The sequence below is a fragment of the Monodelphis domestica genome, chromosome 1 (assembly GCF_027887165.1).
Source record: "Monodelphis domestica isolate mMonDom1 chromosome 1, mMonDom1.pri, whole genome shotgun sequence".
Lineage (NCBI taxonomy): Eukaryota > Metazoa > Chordata > Mammalia > Didelphimorphia > Didelphidae > Monodelphis > Monodelphis domestica.
The window spans coordinates 192,603,294-192,622,602 of record NC_077227.1 but is presented as its reverse complement, the minus strand read 5'-3'; the positions used below and the strand labels follow the sequence as shown (position 1 = coordinate 192,622,602).

Below are 19,309 nucleotides of genomic sequence, written 5' to 3'. Positions count from 1 at the left end.
CCTCCTAGATTTTCTAAGTTTTTATGACATTACTTTCCACTGGTTCTCCTGCCCATCTGATGGTATCTCTTCAGTTGTTTAATTATTTATCCATATGACCTCCACTGATTATCCCTTGAGACTTTACCAAAGGTCCTGTTCTATTCTCTCTTTATACTCTCTCCTTTGGTGGCCTTATTAGTTTTCCATGGTTTCAGTTACCATTTCTGTGAACATGACTCCCAGATCTTCTATCACTAACTGCCTAATAAACATTTTAAAATAAATGTTCCATTGACATCTTGAACTTAATAGGTCCAAAAAATTGAATATTTTCCCCAAATCTGTCCCTCTCCTGAACTGTTATTATCAGAACAATGCCATGTTTCTAGTCATTTAGGTGTGCAAACTTGCTGTCATGATAGACTTCTCTCACTCAAAATTCAAATCATGTAATTTCTATCTCCTAATGTCTCTTATATAAAACTTCTTCACTCTAGTAACACAGCCATCACTTCCCTTCAGTCCCTTTTTAACCCTTTCCTGGACTATAGCAATACACATACTTTCTCTAACCTTTACCTATTCCAGTCTCTCTCTCTCTACACCATTACCAAAGTTATTTTCCTAAACTGCATGTCACTCTCTATTCAGTAAGCCTCAGTGACTCCCTATTATCATCAGGACTGATTAAACTTTTCTTATTATTTTTAAATTTTATTTTAAATAAATTAAGTTAAATATTTTAAATAATTAAATTTATATTTAAATTTCTTCCAAGGTTGGTCCCTTCTTACTTTTACAGTCTTCTTATACACATTTCTTTCCTCAACACACTACAAGAAAAAGTCATACTGATTTATTTGCTGCTCCAAACACAATGTTCTTTCCTTGTTATTCTTGCCTTTGTACTGCACATATGTGACACTTTGTGGTAGGGCACACTCCTATCTCACCTCCACAACTTGGAGCCTCTTATTTTTCTTAAGTCTCAGCTCAATTATCACCATTCTACCTGAAGTTGGTAGTGTCTTCTCTCTCAAGGCTACTTGGTATTTATTTTGTATATATATATATATATAAAATATCTTTGTATATATAATATCTTCCCATTAGAATATAAGTTCCCTCAGAGAAGGCATTGTTATACTTTTTACTTTGTTTTCTTAGCCCTAAACAAGGTTCCTGGCACATAGCAATTACTTAATAAGTGTGGTTTGATTAATCGATTTATTTCCTGATATGCTTTTATTTTAATTTTGGAAATGTGTTCCTATTTTAAAAATGTACTTCTAAAACATAGCACCACATTTAAGAATTTAGTAAAACCTTTAAAAGTATTATATAGAAAATATGGTTGTCATAAAAAATTAATGCTATCCAAAAGAAATCATAAAATAGAAAATGACTTGGGCTATTTTTATGATTGAAACAGTAACCCAAAAACCTGTAACATAAACAAATGATGATAAAATGGAGAAACAAAACAATGCTATACTAGAAAGAAAAATTACTGAGGACCTATCAGTTGCTTTCTCCAATACTCTGTATCTGGAAAACATCTTATTTTCTTGATCTAGCCAATTTTTGAAAATCAATCAACCAGTTAATACTTATTTGAAGAGTCATAAGCCAAAGAAATTTTTACAATGAAAATATAAAAAAACAAATGGGGAATAAGTTTACTGAAAGGTATATAACATATGCCTAACAAAAGTATAAAGGTTGACATTTAGTAAAACCAACAAGTAAAGGAACTTAATCTGAGTAGAGATATATAGTTGGCAGTTTCTACTTCAAGACTGAAATTATAGGAAAAGAGTTGGAATTAATTTGTAGAGTGATCAACTATCAATGATCAGATGATAAAATAGATTTTTGTGATTCTCATTAACACTTAAGCAGCCCCTTCTAGCCTTTGGGATCCAGAAGCTTTAGACACCATAGGAGAAAATGATAAATCAAGTTATTGTTAAGACCTACAATTGCATACAAAATAACTGGGACAAAACCAAATGATGAAATTTATTGATATAAAATAAACCTTACAAAGTTTTATAGCTTAAAAAACTTCAATGTGTAATATATTTATTTTGCTGGATATATGTGCAGATGCACACATGCACATATACACATATGGATAGTGATGTATATGTGTGTATATATGGAAGAAAGACAATTATATATGAAATCATGAATCTCTGAACATGTACAGTTTGTTTTTAATCTATACATTCATGTGTGTATACATGTATATAAATGTCACTCTCTAAGCCCTTTTGTGTTTCTCTCTAAACCTCCTTCAACGGTTTCTGTGCATTTTTAAGATATTTAATAATCCCCTTCTATTTTCTTCTTATAAAGTTGCTTATGAGAATATTTGGACTAGTTAAAAACTCTACAGTGCACTATACACAGCACCTCCAACAATTGTGATCTTCCCTTTTGTATACTCTGCCATTCTGATAGTTGTCTGATAGAATCTTTATGGTGTTTTAATTTTAATTTCTCCAGTTATTGAAAATTTAGAACATTTTTTCACATTGTTGATAATTTGGAATTCTTCCTTTGAGAACTACTAATTCAGATTCATTAACCATTTGTTTATTTAAGAATAGCTATCATTCTTATATATTTAGTTATCTTGGATATTAGACATATATAGAGAAACTTGCTGCAAAAAACTTTTTCCTAATAAATTATTTCCCTTTTAAATTTGGTTTCATTGATTTTTGTTTGTGTAAAATTTTTTCAGTTTTAAATTGTCCATTTCATCTTCTACAATTGTCTGTCTCCCTTGTACGGATATGAAATCATATCATCTCCGTAATTACAAAAGCTATTTTCTTTCTTACTCTGCTAATTTGTTTGAGATATGGCATATTATATCTAGGTCATGTGTCCATTTGAAACTTACTTTGATAAATGGTATGAGATGCTGATCTAAAAATAATTTCTCCTAGACAGTGTTCAGTTTTCCCCACATTGTTTTGTTGAATAGTGAGTGAGTCCTTGTCCTCCCCTCTATCCCTTAAAATTTGAAATCTTTGGTTTTGTTAAACACCAACGTACTACGTTCATTTGCATTTGTATATTCAACATATTTTTACTGATATTAAATTGTTTTGAAAATTACTAATTTATACTATAATTTTATATTGCTACTGCTAGACCTCCTTCTTTTCCATTATTGTCCTTAAGATTTATGACCTTTTGTTCTTCCAAATGAATTTGGTTATTTTTCTGCCTTTCTGAAGAAATATTTTGATATTTTATTGGTATATGACTGAATATGTTAATTAACTTACATATTGTCATTTTCATTATATTGGCAAGGCACAGCCATAAACAGTTAGCATATGTTCACTTTTTTGGTATATATTTTAGTAAAGGGTATTTTCTAGTTGTATTAGTTCCTATATGTTCCTTGATAGGTAAACTTCTTAATATATTATAGATTTGGGAGTTATTTTGAATGATTTTCTTTTCTCTCATCCTGCTGGTTTCCTTTTTTGTTAATATAAAGGCTGATCAGCAGATTTGCATTTGTTTATTTTATAACCTGCCTTTTTATTCATTATTAGTTATTTCAATTGATTTTAGTTTCCTTGAGTTCTTTTTTTTTTAAATATATTTTATTTGATCATTTCCAAGCATTATTCGTTAAAGATCATTTTCTTTTCCTCCCCCCCACCCCCCATAGCCGACGCGTAAGTCCACTGGGCATTAGATGTTTTCTTGATTTGAACCCATTGCTTTGTTGATAGTATTTGCACTAGAGTGTTCATTTAGAGTCTGTCCTCTGTCATGTCCCCTCAACCTCTGTATTCAGGCAGTTGCTTTTCCTCGGTGTTTCCACTCTCATAGTTTATCCTTTGCTTATGAATGGTGTTTTTTTCTCCTGGATCCCTGCAAGTTGTTCAGGGACATTACACCGCCACTAATGGAGAAGTCCATTACGTTCGATTATACCACAGTGTATTAGTCTCTGTGTACAATGTTCTCCTGGTTCTGCTCCTCTCTCTCTGCATCACTTCCTGGAGGTTGTTCCAGTCTCCATGGAACTTCTCCACTTTATTATTCCTTTTAGCACAATAGTACTCCATCACCAACATATACCACAGTTTGTTCAGCCATTCCCCAATTGATGGGCATCCCCTCGTTTTCCAGTTTTGGGCCACCACAAAGAGCGCAGCTATGAATATTTTTGTACAAGTCTTTTTGTCCATTATCTCTTTGGGGTACAGACCCAGCAGTGCTATGGCTGGGTCAAAGGGTAGATATTCTTTTGTCGCCCTTTGGGCATAGTTCCAAATTGCCCTCCAGAATGGTTGGATCAATTCACAACTCCACCAGCAATGAATTAATGTCCCTACTTTGCCACATCCCCTCCAGCATTCATTACTTTCCTTTGCTGTTATGTTAGCCAATCTGCTAGATGTGAGGTGATACCTCAGAGTTGTTTTGATTTGCATCTCTCTGATTATAAGAGATGTAGAGCACTTCTTCATGTGCTTGTTAATAGTTTTGATTTCTTTATCTGAGAACTGCCTATCCATGTCCCTTGCCCATTTATCAATTGGAGAATGGCTTGATTTTTTGTACAATTGATTTAGCTCATTATAAATATGAGTAATTAAACCTTTGTCAGAGGTTTCTATGAAGATTTTTTCCCAATTTGTTGTTTCCCTTCTGATTTTAGTTATATTGGTTTTGTTTGTACAAAAGCTTTTTAGTTTGATGTAGTCAAAATTATTTATTTTACATTTTGTGATTCTTTCTATATCTTGCTTGGTTTTAAAGCCTTTCCCCTCCCAAAGGTCTGACATGTATACTATTCTGTGTTTACCCAATTTGCTTATGGTTTCCTTCTTTATGTTTAAGTCACTCACCCATTTTGAATTTATCTTGGTGTAGGGTGTGAGGTGTTGATCTATTCCTAGTCTCTCCCACACTGTCTTCCAATTTTCCCAGCAGTTTTTATCGAATAGTGGATTTTTGTCCCAAAAGCTGGGATCTTTGGGTTTATCGTATACTGTCTTGCTGAGGTCACTTTCCCCCAGTCTATTCCACTGATCTTCCTTTCTGTTTCTTAGCCAGTACCAAATTGTTTTGATGACTGCTGCTTTGTAATATAGTTTTAGGTCAGGGACTGCAAGGCCCCCATCGTATGTGTTTTTTTTCATTATTTCCCAGGATATCCTTGATCTTTTGTTCTTCCAAATGAACTTTGTTATGGTTTTTTCTAAATCAGTGAAGAAGTATTTTGGTAGTTCAATGGGTATGGCACTAAATAGATAAATAAGTTTGGGTAGGATGGTCATTTTTATTATATTGGCTCGTCCTATCCATGAGCAGTTAATGTTTTTCCATTTGTTCAGGTCTAGTTTTAGTTGTGTGGCGAGTGTTTTGTAGTTGTGTTCATATAGTTCCTGTGTTTGTCTTGGGAGATAGATTCCTAGGTATTTTATTTTGTCTAAGGTGATTTTGAATGGGATTTCTCTTTCTAGTTCTTGCTGCTGAGCTGTGTTGGAGATATATAGAAAAGCTGATGATTTATGTGAGTTTATTTTGTATCCTGCAACTTTGCTAAAGTTGTTGATTATTTCAATTAGCTTTTTGGTTGAATCTCTAGGATTCTTTAAGTAGACCATCATGTCATCCGCAAAGAGTGATAACTTGGTCTCCTCCTTGCCTATTTTGATGCCTTCAATTTCTTTATCTTCTCTAATTGCTACTGCTAGTGTTTCTAGTACAATGTCAAATAGTAGGGGTGATAATGGGCATCCTTGTTTCACTCCTGATCTTATTGGGAATGCATCTAGTTTATCCCCATTGCAGATGATATTAGCTGTTGGTTTTAGATATATACTGTTTATTATTTTTAGGAATGACCCTTCTATTCCTATGCTTTCTAGTGTTTTTAATAGGAATGGGTGTTGTATTTTATCAAAGGCTTTTTCTGCATCTATTGAGATAATCATGTGGTTCTTGCTAGTTTGCTTGTTGATGTGGTCAATTGGATGGTTTTCCTAATGTTGAACCAGCCCTGCATCCCTGGTATGAATCCTACTTGATCATGGTGAATGATCCTTCTGATCACTTGCTGGAGTCTTTTTGCTAGTATCCTATTTAAGATTTTTGCATCTATATTCATTAGGGAGATTGGCCTATAGTTTTCTTTCTCTGTTTTTGACCTGCCTGGTTTTGGAATCAGTACCATGTTTGTGTCGTAAAAGGAGTTTGGTAGAACTCCCTCTTTGCTTATTATGTCAAATAGTTTGTATAGTATTGGGATTAACTGTTCTCTGAATGTTTGATAGAATTCACAGGTGAATCCATCAGGCCCTGGGGATTTTTTCTTAGGAAGTTCTTTGATGGCTTGATGGATTTCAATTTCTGATATGGGATTATTTAAGAATTCTATTTCCTCTTCTGTTAGTCTAGGCAGTTTGTATTTTTGTATATATTCATCCATTTCTCCTAAATTGGTGTATTTGTTGCCATATAATTGGGCAAAGTAATTTCTAATGATTGCGGTGCTGTCCCCCTTTTCATCTTTAATGCTGTGAATTTGCTTTTCTTCCTTCCTTTTTTTAATTAGATTGACCAGTACTTTGTCTATTTTGTTTGTTTTTTCAAAGTACCAGCTTCTTGTCTTATTTATTAAATCAATAGTTCTATCACTTTCGATTTTATTAATTTCTCCCTTAATTTTTAGGATTTCTAATTTGGTTTTCTGCTGGGGGTTTTTAATTTGATCGCTTTCGAGTTTTTTCAATTGCATTTCCAATTGATTGATCTCTGCTCTCCCTTGTTTGTTAATATAAGCTTTCAGGGATATGAATTTGCCTCTGATTACCGCTTTGGCTGCATCCCAAAAGGTTTGAAAGGATGTTTCGCCATTGTCATTTTCCTTGATGAAATTATTAATTGTTTCTATGATTTCTTCTTTAACTAAACGGTTTTGGAGTATCATATTGTTTAATTTCCAATTGGTTTTAGATTTGGTTTTCCATGTACCATTACTAATCATTATTTTTATTGCCTTGTGATCTGAGAAGGCTGCATTCATTATTTCTGCTTTTTTGCATTTGTGTGCTATGTTTCTGTGACCTAATGTATGGTCAATTTTTGTGAATGTGCCATGTGGTGCTGAGAAGAAGGTGTATTCCTTTTTATCCCTATTTATTTTTCTCCATATGTCTATTAATTCTAATTTTTCTAAGATTTCATTCACTTCTTTTACCTCTTTCTTATTTATTTTTTGATTTGATTTATCTAAATTTGATAATGGTTGGTTTAAGTCTCCCACTAGTATGGTTTTATTGTCTATTTCTTCCTTCAATTCGCCTAGTTTCTCCATTAGAAATTTGGGTGCTATATTATTTGGTGCATACATGTTGATTAATGATATTTCCTCGTTGTCTAGAGTCCCTTTTAACAAAATATAATTACCTTCCCTATCCCTTTTGATCAGGTCTATTTTTGCATTGGCTTTATCAGATATCATGATTACCACTCCTGCCTTCTTTCTATCAGTTGAGGCCCAGAAGGTCTTACTCCATCCTTTAATTCTGACCTTGTGGGTGTCAACCCTCCTCATGTGTGTTTCTTGAAGACAACATATGGTAGGGTTTTGGATTCTAATCCATTCTGCTATTCGTCTACGTTTTATGGGTGAGTTCATCCCATTCACGTTCAAAGTTATGATTGTCATTTGTGGACTCCCTGGCATTTTGATTGCCTTCCCTAATTCTAACCTTTTCTTCTTCGGCTCTACCTTTTAGTCCAGTGATTTACTTTGAATCAGTGCCCCTTGTCCCCTCCCTTGATGTTTCCCTTTTTAGTCCCTCCCTTTTTCTTCCCTCCCCCTCCCCCCTCTCTTTCCCTCCCTTTTTGTTCTCCCTCTCCCCTTCCCCCCCTTGGTTTTCCCTTCTCCTTACCCTTGTTGGGTAAGATAGAATTCAAGATCCCAATGGATCTGGATGTTTTTCCCTCTCAGAGTTGATTTCCCTGAGATTGAGGTTTAAGTAACCCCCCCCCCCTCTCTTCCTCTCCTTCTTATAGGAGTTTTCTTCCCCTCCCCTTCCCATGTGAATCTTTGTGTGAGAACCATTATTCTATTTGGTCTTTCTTTACCCCCTATTTATACATTACATTTCCCCCACATGTTAGTATACATAGATTGATATAAATGTAGTCCTTATAGAAGAGAGTTTGAGTAAAAGAAGAAGATAACATTTTTCCCCTTTCCTTAATATTTACCTTTTCAGGTATTCCTTGCTCTTTGATTTTTGGTATCAAACTTTCCACAGAGCTCTGGTCTTTTCTTTGCAAAAAATTGGAAGTCTTCTATTTTGTTGAATGCCCATACTTTCCCTTGGAAGTATATAGTCAGTTTTGCTGGGTAGCTGATTCTTGGTTGGAGACCCAGCTCTCTTGCCTTTCTGAAGATCATGTTCCATGCCTTACGATCATTCAGAGTAGAACTTGCAAGGTCTTGTGTGACCCTGATTGGTATTCCTTTATATCTAAATTGTCTTTTTCTGGCTTCCTGTAGGATTTTTTCTTTTGTTTGATAGCTTTGGAATTTGGCAATTACATTCCTGGGAGTTGTCTTTTGGGGGTTTAGTGTAGAAGGTGTTCTGTGAGCTCTGTCAGTGGCTGTATTGCCCCCTTGTTCTAGAATCTCTGGGCAATTTTCTTTGATTATATCTTGTATCACCATGTCCAGTTTGGTGTTTATTTCTGGCTTTTCTGGGAGTCCAATTATTCTTAAATTTTCTCTTCTCCCTCTATTTTCCAGATCTATCACCTTGTCGGTGAGATATTTTATGTTCTCTTCTAATTTCTTGGTGTTTTGGCTTTGCTTTATTAGTTCTTGCTTTAAAGCCTGGTTTTCTTTTACAGTTTGGTCAAACTGGTTTTGTAGATGCATGAATTTCTTTTGCATTATTTCCCACTTTTCCTCCCAGAGGGCTTCCATCTTTTTGGTCCTTTCTGATTCAAATTCTTCATGGGTTTGTGGAGAGTTTCTATTTCCTTTGGAAGATTTTGGAGAATTTTCTTGTATATCTTCTTCTATCTGCTCTGTATTTTGTATTTTGGCTCCATAGAATGTGTCCAAAGTCGCCCCTTTCTTCTTATTTTTCTTGGTATTTTGGGGCTTCTGTGCTTCTGTGGAGTTTGTCATCTCTGAATGTGGAGGATTAGCTTTTCTTATCTCTGTCTGGTGATCAGAGGCTTTAGTCCTGAGCAGATGGTTCTATGAGCTTTCCCTGGGTTAAACTGAATATGCCTCACTGGAACTGGAATGGAAGGGTCGGACCACGAGGCCACACTCTCCCCCCGGCTCGCTTTCCGGAAGTTGCCTTCAGAATCGCTGGCCGTGAGGCTGTTTCCTCGGCCTGCGGGGGGGATGGGCTGCAGCTTCCCCAAGCTCGAGGGCAAGGACTTTCACTGAGACTTGGATAGCAGGATCCAGCCTGTTAGGCTGTCTTGCCCGCCCTGAGGGTTGCTGTTGTTTAGACCAGCTCTCTGCAGCGGAAGCCCCAGGCAGTAACTTTCACTGGGACTCGGGTAGAAGGCCCTGAGGGTTCTGCTCTCTGAGCCCGGCCGGGCTGCGGCTTCCGGGAGCCTTGGACTCTGCGCTCCTACCCCTGAGGTCCAAGTGATCTTGGGTTCTGGCTTTTGAGGGGAGCCGTACCTTTTGAACCGGGTCCAGGTCCAGGAGGAGGGTTCCCAGGGTCTGTGCTGTTGATCGTTTTGAATTTCGGCGCCTTAGGAGCTTATAGTTTGAGATCGGTCGGGAAGGGTTTTCTGGAGATCTGAGCTTTAGCTTTCTCTAAGCCGCCATCTTAACCGGAAGTCCTCCTTGAGTTCTTAATGAAGATCATCATAATATCAACGAAAAAGTAATTATTTTGTTTCCCATTTGCTTACATTTATTCCCTCATTTTTTCTTCTCATTTTTATAGCTAACATTTTTAGCCCTATATTAAACAACAATAATAATAATAATAGACATTTTTGCTTTGCCTCTAATCTAATTGGAAAGGCCTTTATTTTATCTCTCTTACATGATACACTTTTCTGGAATGGTTGCCCATGAAACAGGCTTAGGATTCACAATCAAATCTAATCTAATCATCAAACTCCTATGTCTTCCAAATGGAGTGAATGTTGTATCTCAACTATTCAGCAGTGATGAATCCATACTGATTAGCTAGAAGGGCATAATCCTGGAGAGATGAAATCTTCCAGATTATATAGCTAGTGGAGGCTATCTCCCAGGAGTTCAAGCATGCCTTCATTGTCCATCTCTATAAAGGAACAGAAATAGGATGTCCTGTAACAATTGCAGGGAGGGATCTTTCTCTTAGTCATTACTGGCATAATTCTTGCCAGAGTCCTCCTTAATAGCTTGATCTTTCACCTATTAAGATGGTCATCTACCTGAGAAGGCAGTATGGCTTAAAGGTTGAGGAATGGTTGATGTGGTGTTTGCTGCCTGAAAACTTGAGAAGAAATGCCAAGAGCACAACATTCATAGACAACATTCTATCTACACACATCTATACACATCTATTCACAATCAAATCTAAACTAATCACCAACTCCTGTGCCTTCTAAACAGAAGGAATGACATGTTCAGGACAATGTGATTTCCACTATAGATAACATTCACTGATCTCACCAAAGCCTTTGATCCTGTCAATCAAAAGGGCCTGTGGAATATCATGGCAAAATTTGGTTGCCTGGAGTTCACCAGTATTATATGCCAGCTCCATGATGTAGTAAATCATAGTAGTCTTCAAGCCTCTTTGCTGAGTATTTAAAATATTGGTATCATTATTCACTAGGAATCTTGGTTTATAAATTTCTTTCTCTTATTTTTTATTTTGATATTAAGAACATATTTGTGTTTTAGAAAGAATTTGAAAGGATTTCCTCTTTTCCTCTTTTTGCAATTTATGCAATATTGGAAACAATTATTATTTGCATGTTTGATAGAATTTACTTTTATATATAACCAAGCCTGGTCTTTGCCCATTTGTGGAAGTTTGTTTATGGCTTGTCCAATTTCTTTTTTCATGTATAGGTTATTTAAAGTCTATGTTTCCCATATGTTAACATGAATGTTTTATATTTTCATATATAATAATTTCATTTGTTTTGTTGACACATAATTAAGCAAAATAGTGTCTAGTGATTTCATTTATTTTTCATGCTGTTGATTTCTTCCTTTTTATTTTCTGATACTTGGTTTTTCTTTTTTAAAGAAAAGAAAGAAAACTAGCTAATTTATTGTTTTTTAATGGTTTATACTTTTATTTTTCATTAATGATTATTTTTCATTCAGTTTTGCAATCTTTTATTTAACTTCCATAATTTATTGTTTGATGTTTAATTGGGACTTTAAAATTTCAGCTTTTTTACTTTTTTACTTGCATGTCTAATTTTTTGATCTGTTCCTTCTGTTGTTAATGATAATGAAAAAAAATCTCTAGAGATAGACATTTTCCCCTTGTGACAGATTTGATTATGTCCCTAAAGTTTTTCATGTTGTCTCATTTTTTTTCATTTACTACTGTTATGATTAAAATTATCTCGAGTTATTTTGGGGTAAATATATCAGTTGATTTTTATCAGTTCATTGGTTAGATCAACATCATAATCAATAAAGTGACATAGGTCAATGGGCCTTTCTCAGTGTCTAGAGATCCTGAAGCTGGGTCCAGCAGCTCATTAAATAGAATTTTACAAGCTTATTATTCAACCCCTCCTTTGAACATCCTGAGATATTTCTAAATGATAAACAGCTAATTAAGTAGTCCATTAAACTATCCACCACTCTCTTCCTCCTTGCTTTAGGGAACATGGACCTTGACTCTTCATTTATTAACCAAATTCTGTTAAAAGGGAAGACATTCCTATGTATTCCTAAGAACAAAGAAAACACAAAAAAGGAGTAGACTGAATGGAATCTCTGATCCAGATTCCTATTTTGACTATTACCTTTTCTTTTAATTTTCCTCTCTAATGTCCTTATTCCTGATATATTGTTTATTTGGGTTAATGAATTTCTACAATACATTGTTATGTGTATGTGTGTGTGTGTGTTTGTGTATATTTAAACTCCTCTTAAGGGTAATTTTTAGGGTTGAGATTGAATATAATTTTATTGGTCACCAGGGATTTAAATTCTAAATTCCAATGAAATACTCAAGTCAGAATGGAATTTTATGGTGGTTTATTTACAATAGAAGGAAGAAATTAAGAATGAGGCAATAAGAGAAAGGGGAAAAGTTCTGCTCCAACCTGACCAGAGCCAAGGGGAATTCAGAGGCCTCAGCCAGTGGGCCTTCCCAGAGGATTAAATCTAGCTTGACTTCTAGCCATGAGGCCTCCTCCAAGATGAGGGGCCTCCTCAGAGACTGGTGCCTTCAAAAAGAACCAAGGAAAGGGAAGTCAGCCTTATCACTCACCATGTGGTCTCTTCAAGGAAGCAGTCTGAGGTCCCATGGGTCAAGTTCCACCTTCAAAGTTCACAAAAGCCCTCTCATAGGAAGTGATGCAAAATATAAAAGCAGTTCTTTACATCACTTCCTGCATCTAATATGTACCAATGGTGGCTTAAGCTTGGCTTAGGACAGCCCAGGGGGTCAGTCAGTTGTTTCTGATCTGTCACTTGCTAGCACCCGCAGTTCATGACCTACCTCTCTCATACTTAATCCTTAAGTGGAGGTGTAAATATTCCTGGTTGTTAAAATTCTAAAGACTAAGCAGGATAGAGTAAATCTAAAATTCACAATCCCTTTGTCTAGTTCAGATCAAAGGTGGATTACTATATAGCCCACTCTTCCTTGCACCTTCCTCCATGTTTTATAGCATTCTCTTATACCCTATTTATGTATGATAACAAATTTCAAATTTCTCTCTCTCTCTCTCTCTCTCTCTCTCTCTCTCTCTCTCTCTCTCTCTCTCTCTCTCTCTCTCTCTCTCTCTCTCTCCCTCTCTCTCTCTCTCTCCCCTTCTCCCTCTCTCCCCCTCCCTCCCTCTCTTTTTCTCTCTCTCTCCTGTTTTTATTTCATTTCTTTTTTCTCTTAAAATCATGCAATTATAACAAGACTGAGTCTCTGCCATAAGTGTGACTTTTACAATAGATCATCGCTAGCTGTTTTGGTTTTTGAATAGCATCTAACAACTCAGTTATTATTTCTGCATGTGCAATTAGTTTTCCTGATGCAGTAATAAAATCTCATTGTTTCCAGATCTGTCCTTTAGCATGACAAATAGAAAATGCATAATGAGAATCTGTATAAATATTTACATTTTTACCATCAGCTAGAAGACATGCTTGCTTCAAAGCGACCAACTCTGCCCCTTGAGCACCAGGTAATCATTCATACCAGTGTCTCAAATTCTGTGACAACTGTAGCATCTGTACATCTAATTCCATTACACAAATATGAAGAACCATCAGTGAATAACACTAAGTCTGGATTTTCAAAAGGAGTGTCTTTTAAGTCCATCCTAGGCATAATTTCATACTTAGATATTCATTGGTCTGAATATGCTTGAGTATGAAATTTCTTCATTAGTGCTTCTATTTGAGGTGAACAATATACAGTCAATGGACATCCCAAAACTAAATCAGCTGACTTTTGAACTAACACAGCTGCAACTGCTACACCCCTTAGACAAGGAACTGTACCAGCAGCTATTGATCAAACTGACAACTATAATATCCAATTGGATGATAACTTTGTCCTAAAGTCTGTGTCAGTACACCAGAAGCAATATCTTTTTTTTAATTGACAAATAGTTGAAATGGTTTTGTATAGTCAGGGATACCCAAAGCCAGGGCTGATAAAATGGCTTCTTTAAGCTTAGTTAAGACTTGCAGATGTTCAGGTTTTAGTTTCAGAGGTTCTGGTTATATATTCCTGGCTAAGTCTGCTAAACACTTTGTTAATTCACTATAACCAGGTATTCATTGCCTACAGAAACCAGTTGTTCCAAGAACAGCTCTAAGTTGCTTTTTAGTCTTAGGAGCACTCAGTTTCTGGAGGTCTGCTATTCTTTTCTGTGTGATACTTCTGAAAATACAACCCTCTGATAACACAAATCCAAGATATTGCACTCAAGGTAAAACCCACTATAATTTTGCCTTGGAGATTTTATGCCCACATTTATATATTTCCATCAGAAGAATATTGCTATCTCTGAGACACACTTTAGCACTCTGGGATGGAAGGAGGATATCATCAACAAACTGAACTATTTTACTTTCCTTGAATGTTACTGTTTTTAGATCTCTATTTAAAATTTATAAGAATTGGCTCAGGGAATTGGTGAATCCCTGAGGCAAACAAGTATATGTATTATACATATACAATTATATGTTCACTGGGTTTTCTCCCAAGTAAAAGCAAAGATCTTTTGAGAATCCTTGTGAATTGGTATAGATAAAAACTCTGAGCATAAATCTACCATGGTGAAATATCTTGCCTGACTTGGAGTGGAAGAAATTATAGCAGCTGGACTTAGCACAATAGGATGTGTCTTTACCACATGATCATTTACAGCTCTTAAATCCTGTATGAATCTGTATACTACTTTGCCATTTTGATCTAGCTTTGGCTTTTTGATTGGAAGTATTATATTATATTATATTATATTATATTATATATATCATATATATATACATATATATATATACTGGTGTATTATATTCTGAGAAGCAAGGTATTATGATCTCTTGTTCAATTAGGGATTCAATGATTGGTCTGATACCCTCTATGGCTTTTTTAGTTAAGGGATATTGAGGTACACAAGGAACTGATTCTTCCTTAGTCCTCACCATCATAGGAGTAGCTGATTTCAATAGACCTACATCTGTGGAAGACTTTGACCATAAACCTTAAGGGATATTCTCAGGTATAGGATAGATTAAATCCAAGTCATCCTCTGTAGTGACTGAATCTAGTGACAGCAATGGAAAAGCTTTCAGAGATTCTTCTGATAGATGTAATGAGATATCATCAGTATCAATACATTGTTGCTCATAATTTACATACTAAATCCCTACCTAGAAGATTCATGGGACAATCTGGCATAGAAAGAAATGCATGCCCCACAGATAAAGGACCTAAAGTAATTGTTTTAGGTTTTAATTTTGCTACTCTCTGTAGTTTACTAGTAGCTCCTGTTACTTCCATTATACCCTCAGCTCTACAATACTTAGGAAGACTTTGAAAAACTGATTTACTGGCTTCAGTATCAACCAAAAGATCATAAATCTGATCATCTATAGTGACAGATACATATGGTTTTGTACTGTTTGGAGGTTGAAATGTTTCCAATACCGGTACTGGCACAGTAACATCAGAACAAAGCTCAGTCATTTCCTGTCCATCCAAGTTTACATCTGCTTGAACTACATAATCAACCCAAGATTTTGCATCTTTAACTTCATCATCAGCTTTTTTCACTATGATCCTTTGTCCTTATACTCTCCACCTTGGTATCATTGTTCTCATTTATAATCTCATTATCATTATCCAGCTTACATTCTTCACTATTTTCCCTTATTTTACATTCATTAGAATTTTCTACTAAATTTATCTTAATTTTCTTTTTTCTTACAATTAGTAACACTAATTATAATATCCTTTGATTCAATCACTTCATCTATATCTTCATTAATCTAATTACCATTACAGTCACTTTCATTTACTCTCAATTCATTATCCCTTGATTTAATTACAGAAGTACATTGGGGAAACCTTCATAAGGAACATGCCCTTTTGCTCTGATCACCATTAACAACCTAACTATATTTAGGCCTTGCTCCAGACTTAACCCAGCACTCCATTGTATTGAGGTCTGATGCTTGGGCTCCCTGGAAACAAGCGTTTTGACACACATTCCCATTATTTCTCCTGGAGTAGTTATTATTATTCCAGCCATTATTGTTATTATTATAGTTATTATTCCAATTATCATTCCTATTAAATCCTCCATACCTGTTCATTTGCTTTGCCAATTGGCCTCTATACTGATATTCTTTTATAAAATGGCTGAGCCTATTGCAGAGGAAACAACATTAGGGACCTGATCTTCTATCTCTTGGCTTATAATAATAATTATTATTAGGCTTCATTGATCTTAATGCAGCCACTGCCTTAACCTCTTTTATTTCACTTTTTTTTAGCTTTAATTTCTGCTTCCCTAAGTTTTCTTTTAAGATCTTCTACTACAGTGTCTCTATCCTCATATCTTTCTTCATTATCTGTGGTCAAGTATGTTGCCTTTCATCTAATGTCTTCCAGCTCCATTTCTTCCCAATCAGGATAATTGTTTTTAAAGAATAATTTTATTTTGGGAATAGCATTTTTTACAAAGATTCTCTTTATATGTGATATTGTCCCCTCTTCAAGGACATCATATTCAGATATGTCTCACCTGCTTCAGTGATTCAGTCTAGGAATGATGTAGGTGATTCAGTGTGTTTTTGTTTTAACCCTTCAAATTTTGACCAAGTGTTTGGTCTTTTTGCATTACTACTCATGACCTCTATTATTGTTTGTCTATATTCCTTCATTATGTCATAGTGCCCTTTACTGTTCGTGTCAGTATCTGAATAATCTTCTGGCCATGATGGTAACAAGGGATCCTGTCTAGTTTCCTCTATAAACTTATTATGTTCCCATTTTGTTAATAGCTCTTTCATTAAGAGGGCAAAATCATTATAATTGGGGTCAAATAAATCAATAGCCCTCTTCAATTACTTAATTACCCAATTGGGTTCATCCACAAAGGCTAGGGTTCTTTATGAATTCCAAGACCTCTGGGGTGAATCTTTTGTGTGTCTTGACTTGGAAGATTTCATTCCTTGAGACTACAGGGAGAGCTCTTAATGAAAAATAGTGTAACCATCCCTCCAGCCTCTTCTTGTTGTAACCTATTCAAATTTCCATTTGTAACAGTATTTACTTTTTCCCACAGTCATATTCTGTGTTCACAAGCTTTTTCTCCTTTATATATAGTTCCATCTGGTCCAGCTGTTGTTTCATATGTATTACCATTAGTTTGAGCTCTGAATCCTTGGTCAACCAAATCATTATTGCTTTAAACCATTTGCCAATAAGAAAGAAAAATAGTCTACATTTATACAGAACACAAAGACAGATATAAAATATGGGGACATGAGACAAGACAGTTTTCATTGTAATTTCCATAAAAGATTTCATCCACTGATAATCCAAACCCATTGAGCATACATTGGGGAAAAGTACAAAGACAATATATGGGATATGCAAAACACACTCCCATAACATGACAAATAAATCCATTACCATGCCCCAAGGCATGTTTACATTCATAGCCAATAAAGTATATCCAAGTAAATTTGAGTTGTTATAATCCACTATAGATAACCTATTAACAAACAATTAACAAAAGGGAAAAATTATTTTTAAAATTTGAAGAAAAAAATTCAATATGGCCACCTAGACCATGTGGCAGAGGGTATTTAATAATTCAATGTCCCTCCTAGCTTAGCTAAAGTCCCAGAATTCTGCTGGCCCCCTCCTTGTGGAATGTACTACTCTCTGAGTACAAATCCAGTCTTCACTTCACTTTCCTATACAAACTTAACTGTTTTTCTATGTAAATATAAAAAAATAGGGTGTTTTTTTTTTAACCTAGCCAGATTGGCCAACTGTTAAATCTATATTTTGGAAAGGGGGAAGGAAAGTAATACAAAGGAAAAACAGCACATATAAATAATATTGAATTTATTAACAGAAAAGGGAGGAAGGGAGGAAAGAAAATGGGAGAAGGGAAATCTGACTGCTTTACCTGCTAATTAAATCCACTATTTAACTACTTTAACTAACTATATAAATTCCTAAAGGCAAGTCCAACAGCTAACCAGATTTCTCACACTCAGAGATTCCTTTGATGGGTCAGATAAAGGAAACCAGCTGAGTCCTCAGATGTCCAAAAGAGAGACTGATTTCCTCCAGTTTTCCTCTTTGTCCACCAGAGAGTATTGAGGAAATTCCTGCTCACTCTTGCTTTATGGTATTCAAAGAGGCTGCTTCCAAGATGTCCAAGGGAGTCCAGAAGAAATCAGATCTGCACCATTCAGGCTTCACTTATCAGCTGCAGACTGCAATTGGAAAAACTGTCTCTTCAACAGTTTGGAACTTTTCCTGTCAGCCCTGGGAGAATTCTGAGTCTTGAGGGCTTGTCAGTCAAACTATTGGCACCCTGAAATTTACCTCACTACAGAATGTAATAACTGCTTGTTAATTGACATAATGAATGCAGTGAGAAGGAGCCATTTGTATCCTTTTTCTGTTTCCTATTGTGATAATAGTAAAAACTCTTAGAGAAAAAAATTTAAGTGCTTATTTCAGAGTTATATTTTTCTTTGCATTATACAATGAGTTGAGACAAACCATAGTCATAAGCAATAAGCAGCTGGCAGGCCAAGTTGTCTGGGATCTTTAATGGGAAAAAGGGGGGGGGACAGTATAACTGGGAGAAAGCAAGACAGAAAAATTTCCCTGTGGGTTTACCTTGACTTAAGATCTTTCTCTCCTCCTCCTATAACACCCAAACTCCCCCAGTTGTTCCTCAAACCACACCCAGTCTGGATCAGGGAAAAACTAAGAAAGTTTGCATTTTCTTTTTCTTCTCTATAGCATTTGAAGTTAGTTGACCAACTCTTCATCTCTAAAGCTCTTTAGAGTCCTCTCAATTTGTTAACATTTCATGATCTAGGTTCTTTCTCTTCTTTGCCAACTCCTCTTATTTCTTCTGTCTACTAAATGTAGACATTCTCTATGGTAAGGGATTCCTGGCAGCAAGGTGAAACATATTCTGGGAATTCCAAATTTAGACTTTGAGTACATTTTCTCATGGAGACAATATTACCTATGGTTGTTGGAGTTTGTAGCTGATGTCCCCTTTCTACCAAGCAGTAAAATGATTCTTTACTTACATGTAATTTCATACTTAGATGTTTCATATTTGGAGAAAACCAGGTAGTGAAATGAATAGAGTACTTGCCTGGATTGAGGAAGACCTGAATTCTAATCTAATCTCAGTCAATTACTAGCTTTGTGACCTAGACAACTCATTTAACCCCTGTTTGCCCCAGATTCCTGATCCGTAAAATGGAATTCATAATAGCACCTACTTTACAAGGTTGTGGGGCTCAGATGAGATATTTATAAAACATTTAGCATAGAATTTGACATACTGTAGGTACTATATAAATGCTTATTCCCTCTCTCACATTTACATAGTA

The 19,309-nt window shown here is 35.5% G+C and overlaps 1 protein-coding gene across 2 annotated transcripts in view; it reads left to right on the top strand.

Moving 5' to 3' along the window:
- RYR3 (ryanodine receptor 3) overlaps positions 1-19,309 on the top strand; it is a 793,997-nt gene that overhangs the window by 337,606 nt on the left and 437,082 nt on the right. The window lies entirely within an intron of this gene.